Genomic DNA, 7,220 nt, shown 5'->3' on the forward strand with positions numbered 1-7,220 from the left:
GAGAGTGGGATAGAGCTCTCAAGATGGAGCCTCAACCAGTATCTCAGTTTCAGTCTAAGCTAGTTGGTAGTTGGGCTAATCAATAGGATGATGGCGACGATGTGGACCATAGCCCATGGTGAGTGGAGTTATCCACTCAGTGAAAGACTTCCAATATAGGGAGAGTTCGAGCCAAGTGAGCAGAGAATTTGGTTAAGGGAGATCAGAAGAGAGTTGAGTCTCCCAGCATCAAGAAGCAGCGATAGAGGTACATAGGATACATGGCACTTATGACCAAAGTGGTGAACTCGTAGAGTATTGTGGGAAAGAACAGGTCTTCAAAGCAGGTTCCATAGAAGAGAGCAAGGAAGACTTCTAGTTCAGAGGGAGTCGCTGCAGCAACAAAGAACATGGTAGTATTGGAGACAGATCTAGGTGGACAAGGTCCTTCGAGGAACACCTTCCTCGCTAAGAGGGAGTGTTGAAAATATTAGTGAGGAATTTGTGCCTTAATCATAGGAGCCAAAACAAGTTCCTTCTTGTGCATGACTCGAGTTCCTAAAACTTAGGAGATTCGCTATAAATTAGGATGAGTTCCTATAATTTAAGAATAAGTCCCTAAAAAATAGGACGAGTTAGGATGCAATTAACTGATGTGTTGAAATTGAAAGTCGAGTTTTTGATATTCTAGTGTGAGTTGATTGAAGAAAAACACAAGTGATTGAGTTTCAAGTGGTTGACTTGAAATATGATGAGCTGCATGAGCAGTTAACTCATGGTAACTGAATCAATCACAAAATCATTCCTTAATTAGAAAACTCACTAATTTTAACCATTCGAATTGCTTTTAAAAGGAGGAAGAAAGGCACAAGTTTAATCATTGTTTTGGTGAGCACGAATTGGTGAGACCAAGCAATAGGAAACACAAGTTTGTGCAAGCTTGTGAGAGGAAGAGTGTGCAAGAGAAGTTTGCGCACAGGTTGGTAGAGGGCAGTAGAGATCAGCAGTCTTGCAAGGGTTTCAAGCTTAGAACAAGAAGGAAAGACAAGTGCGTTTTTCAGATTGAAACAATTGTATTTTGTAAGAGGCGTAGTGCTAGGTTTTTTCTATCAATAAAATTCTAGAACAAACAAAGTGTTTTCCTAGTTGGGTTCCCTAGAAAAAAATATTGTGTTTTGCTATTGTGTGACTATGATATATTTTTGTTCCTATTCCACTACAAAGTTTAGTAGAAAAAACCTATTTTATATGAAAATAAATTATATTTCAGATTGTTCATATTAGCCAATCAGAATTCATGGATTTTCTACACTTGTCACCTGATTGTCTCTAGGATGTGCATGTTCCCTGGAAACATGTGAGTTTGTAACTCTGGTCCCCTGGTTGTCTCTAGGATGTGCATATTCCCTAGATAGGTGTGAGTTTGTAAGCTGATAATATTTCGAACTCATAGAAGCATTGCTTTTAACAAAGGAAAAGATCGAAGGGCTGCTTTGTTTTCAGTAGTTATAGTACTATTAGAGTTAAGTAGCCATCAACAGTTTTTCATGTTCAATTTTGACATCCCTGCAACCTATGCTTGGGCAAGTAGAAATTATCTTCAAAAGGCTATCAATTTGGGTATAACTTTTAACTTTCACTCAGGAAAGATCCCTGTACCATGAAAATCTGGAGTGACATCCAAATAAATAACAGGAGGTGTAACAAATAATACAACTAAAAATACGACGTGATTAAGATTATGGATGAAGCCTCAAAGCAAAGAAATGGTTGATAGGACCAAAAATACATGAATTCAACATTTAAACACTTAAAGGTTATGGAGTGTATGAACTTGTTGGAGACCAGCCGAAATCAATAGTTTGAGTTTGAAACTGTTCTCAGACTTAAAACCAAGTCTGTTGTTCGAATTTGAAGCTAACATTTGAGGGAAAAGAGAGAGGAGAATGCCTTGAGAATCAGAGAGCACATGTCAATTGTGATTGAAATCCGAACATAAGAAGCAAATCGTTGAGGTTAGACATATTTCAGATTAGAGAAGATCATTATAAATTTCAATCAAACCATTCATTGGAGTACCTTAAGATTTGATTAAATTTTTTTACTGAATGTTGATACAAATTGACCAAAATACAGGAATGCATAATGATCACAAAAGGTTTTCGTTTTAGAGCTGGCAAAGCTGGGGGTTCAAAGATGACTCTTTGAAAGGCATGGAGGTTGGTTAAAGAACGAAAGATAGTACTCATTAGATTTGGTTGAAAACTATTGCAGAAGCAGATAGCTTAGCCCCAGTATCATTTCGTAAAGTCATTCACCTGCTTTGGGCAGCATCACCTCTTGTATTTCTCGAACACTGTAGCATGGATATATAAATGCTATGACGATCTAGAAACCACAATAACATGTAATTGGTAAAACGCCATATTCAAATTAGCCTAGTCGGCTGTTTAAGTGGTTGAATGCATTTTACTTCAGACATAGGTTTTAGTGTTCTTTCCTTGGGCTGGTTGCCTTTTTTGGTATTGTTTTCTTCAGTAGGTTGCCTCTGTTGCATGCTTCATTTGATATCCATGCTGGGTCAGGCATTATAATCAATGCCAACAAATTTACAGTGAGTGCCATTTATAAATTTAACGAAGTCCCTAAAAGTGTTACCGCAAGGTGTTTCTTGGGGAAAAAGAAGATGATGTCATATTCAAAGTTCAAACAAGCTTGTGCTTTAATAAGACTTCGTACTCAAACAAGCTTGCCCATGGAAACTTTTGTTAGCATCACCAGTAATCCCCACAAGAACATAATCCATCTCGGAAGTGATGGAATCTGTTTCCATCTCTCATAATAATTTCTCTCATGGCAATCTTGGAGATGAACTTAGTGGCATTATGGCAATCGCCACACACACGGAGGTTTTTCATAATTCGTATCGGAGAACCAGGGCTTGTGTTAATAAGCCCAAAGGTAATGGCAAGCTTCTCACTGTGGCTGTATAGGGTGTTTTCCTTCACCTCCTCCTCTACATCATGTAGCTCAAAGTTCGTGTTTGGAACATAGCCCGCCTCCTCAATCTGCCCAATCAATATTTTGAGGGTTTCATATATCTTCTCAGATTGAGGGTGTGATGTGTCTCCTACAACAAATGAATGCACTATGTTGTCTACTTCAATGAAGCTGCATCCTGGTGTTTTTCTAAGTCCCCTATCTTTCATCAACATTCTCACCTTTGCTACATCATCCCACCTTCCAGCCGCCGCGTACATGTTAGCCAGCAATACATAATAGCCAATTTTTGTGGGTTTTAAGTTGAAAAGGCGCTGCGCCACCTGTTCCCCTAGCTTAATATTGCAGTGAATTCTGCAAGCATTGAGTAAGGCCCCCCACACATCAGCATCGGGCTCCAATGGCATCACTTCGATGAACTTTTGAGCCTCACTGAGATACCCCGAACGCCCAAGAAGGTCAACCATGCAAGCATAATGCTCCACACGAGGTGTGATGCAATAGTCTTGGCTCATGGATTGAAAGTACTGCCAGCCCTGGTTAACCAAACCCGCATGAGTGCACGAAGACAAAACAGAAACAAAAGTGATATGGTCTGGCTTCACAGCTGCCTTCTGCATTTGTTCAAAAAGTTTAAGTGCATCCTCAACATGCCCATGCATTCCATAACCTGCAAGCATTGCACTCCATGAAACTACATCTCTTTCCAACATTTTGTCGAACACTTCGCGTGCAAGGTCAATTCTTCCACATTTGGCGTACATGTCAATGAGAGCAGTCCCTACAAAAACATCCAACACAAATCCTCTTCTGCTTATATAATCATGGACACAGATGCCTCGACTCAAAACTCCTACATGAGCACACGCCCTAAGCACACTGACCACAGTGACTTCATTGGGTTTTACATCTTCCAATTGCATTTGATGAAACAGTGACAATGCCTCTTCAGCATCCCCATTTTGAGCACAACCAGCAATGATTGAATTCCAGGAGACTACATCTCTCTCAGATAATTTGTCAAACATTTGGTGTGCATCTTCCAAACTTCCACATTTAGCATACATGCCTATCAGAGCGGTACCTACATAAACATTTGCCTCAAATCCAGTTCGGACAATGTGACGATGAATCTGTTTTCCCTCTTGCAAAGCTGATAAACTTGCACATGCCTTGAGTACATAGGAAAATGTAAAATTGTTTGGGTTAATGGCTGCCAACCGCATTTGATTATAAATTTTCAGACTTTCTTCACACCTTCCGCTGAGAGCATAAGCTCTGATCATTGAAGTCCATATGAAAACGTTTCGCTCATGTATTTTGTTAAACACTTGGCGTGCACTCTCCAGACAGCCGAATTTGGCATAAATATTGACAAGTTTGGTACCCACAAAAGCGTCTTGTTCATGTCCAGTGATGAGCAGACTGGCATGGAGTTTATTCAGTGATTTGATGCTGGCACAAGTCTGCAAGGAAAATATATAGGAGTTGGTATCCGCTCCCGGGTTTGTTAATTGACGTGCTTGAGATCTGGGTATTTGCTTATGGTGAAGAAAATGGTGATCAGGGCCTCGTAAAAGTGTTAGTGATGATGACCGTGATGAATGATGCATAGCTTTCTGCAGGAAGTAGGGTAAGAACCTTGCAGATCCCTTAAGAAACACAATCGTGGGTACATTGAGCTATGGTTTAGCCCGTATACCTTGGCAGTATAGGCCGTCTGTTACACTAAGTTCTAATCCGGGATTGACTTACACGGTTAATTAGTTCTTGAAGAAGCAATATCTTAAATGAAAATGTAGAAACTTTGGCGTATTTTAATAATTTTTAAAATCTTTAATAATAATTTTATAAAAATAATAATAAAAAAATTAACAATTATATATATAATTTCTACATTTTCATTTAAGAATGCCTGGCCAATTATTTATTTATATATATATAATTTGAATATTTATTTATTTATTTTACAGAGTAGAAAAACATATCATAACTTAGTAGTCAAATTAGTATTGGGAACTCCTCAATTAGGGTGCGAGACGGTATATATTGAAAATCCTAATGCATAATGGATTGTGTATGGATTTCATAGCAGATCTCTGCCACCCTCCACATGCTCCACTCACATGGTATGGTGGCATTTCGTAGCAAGGTAATTCATTTGAGGAAAGGTGGTAATAAGGCTTCAAAGCGGCATGCTCTCAGCCTTTGTGGTGTTCATTTTGGTAAGTTCTTTGTTGGTGATTGGTTCGGTATTAGCGCAACGAAGAGCTCGACTAGCCTCGATAGTAGATCGCGTCTGTCCCTTGTAGAACCCAGGTTCACTTTCCATGGGCTTCGCCTAGTTGTCTTGGGTATATACTCAGTCCTTTGTTCCTCTTCTGCATCATGGATCCTTTCTCCTGTCTATGGGTTCTAGGGAATGGAAGATCTGACATGTGTCAGCATATAAGGAAGGACGGGTCTTGGAATATAGGTTCAGTTGTCTCGGCTCTGGACGATGGATGTTTTGTCTTATTAATCCTTGTGTCGATTCTCAATGGAATTCTGTTAATTTGTATGGGTATTTTAATAGCTAGGTTCTTGAGATGTTCATGGCTCACCTGGTTCTTCTACCGGTATCTCCAATTTGGGTTGTATATACGAGTTTGTGGTTCTGGCCGAAATATATTAAGGCCTCTACATTTGATTTGTTTAAGGTCTCTCTCTTTCTTCAACAGTTCTAGATATTGTATGACCTATGCCTATGACAAGTTCTTCTCTCTCAGGGCCCTAACAGGGAACTGGCGGCAATTCTGGGTTTTGTTTAAGATGCGGCTCTTAACAATGTTTATCCTGATAGGTACTTCAGCAGAGGGCAATCCCTGGCCACTACCGGGTCCCGTACTTTGGCTCGCTCGAGGTTGCTTGTTGGTATTTCAGTTAAGTGTTTTGTAACAACCTCCGGGGTAAATGTGCATATAAACAACATAATAGGAACATAAATACAATAAACATATCAGCCATCAAAATTCATATATACATTAGTACATTTGAACATGAAAATCAAGGGAATGAATTTTTTTTATTAATAAATGCAACGAACCAACCGGTGATGGGACTACCACGTTCCACCTGACCATAGATTGGCTGAGCCAAGTCTCTCTTCAGCCAATCACCCCCACGCCATATTCCAAGCATGAATGTGGGATCTCATAGAACACATTAATCAAAACTCATCCAGGGCTTCCAGAGACCACCCACCTCAACCCATCAAACAGTGATTCCACCTCACGGTCAGACATCACCAAAAGAAAACCATCGTCAGATTGGTCCCATCCAAGCCTTCCAGGGCTTCTAGAGCATTTGTCCAACCAAGGCTTCTAGAACTAGTAACTCAACCCACAGCTTATACAGGGCTTCCAGAGCGTTTGTCCAACCAAGGCTTCCAGGACTAGTAACTCAACCCACCAAGGGCTTCCAGAGCATTTTTCCAACCAGGGCTTCCAGGACTAGTAACTCAACCCAAGTTGTTACAGGGCTTCTAGAGCATTTGTTCAACCAGGGCTTCCAGGACTAGTAACTCAACCCAAGCTATGGAAAAATGAGAACCAACCAAAACAAAGCAATGAAAGTAAACCCACAATCACCATGCTTATCCAGGAAATGGCAAGGCTAGGCAATCCACTGTCGATCCAGACAATCCTCCATGCCAATGACAGATCACAACCAAGAAACCACATGCATGTGCCATGCATGCCAAAACTAGGGAAGAAACCATACATGCAACTCGATACCTGCAAGAAAATCTGATGTAGTTGTTGATGTCGATGCCCTCTTGCACTTTCTTACTCTTCCTTTGCCTTCTTTCTCCAAGAATCCAAGAATGCCACACCCTCCAAGAGTACTCCAAGAAAACTCTAAGTAGCCAAGAGTATGAGAGAGAGAGAGAGAGAATAATGAGAGAGCTCCAAAATTGAACTGACAAAATCTTACCAACTGATCCTCATAAGCCTTTTATGAATGAGGCCTCTATTTTTTTCATTTTCCATTATTTTCCTTCATTTTCCTCCTCACATGCAACTTGTGACCTTTCACCTTCTTTTTCTCCTAATTTACATTATTTTAATAAATAAATGTGCCAAAATGCCTTTTAATGCCTTAGCCATTGCCTTTGCCAATTTCCTTAGCCATAAACAATCAAATGAACACCCCCTAGGATGTCTTGCCCAACATTCAACTTGGAATACGTGTCCTAGTCA

At 40.1% G+C, this 7,220-nt stretch overlaps 1 pseudogene; it reads right to left on the reverse strand.

Moving 5' to 3' along the window:
* Positions 1 to 2,753: 2,753 nt before the first annotated feature.
* LOC149224932 (pentatricopeptide repeat-containing protein At3g26782, mitochondrial pseudogene) lies at positions 2,754 to 4,592 on the reverse strand (annotated as a pseudogene).
* Positions 4,593 to 7,220: the final 2,628 nt, after the last annotated feature.

This window comes from Pinus tabuliformis, chromosome Q (genome assembly GCF_031772625.1).
Source record: "Pinus tabuliformis cultivar Carrire ecotype Pingquan chromosome Q, CPIR1, whole genome shotgun sequence".
In the NCBI taxonomy this organism is placed as follows: Eukaryota; Viridiplantae; Streptophyta; class Pinopsida; order Pinales; family Pinaceae; genus Pinus; species Pinus tabuliformis.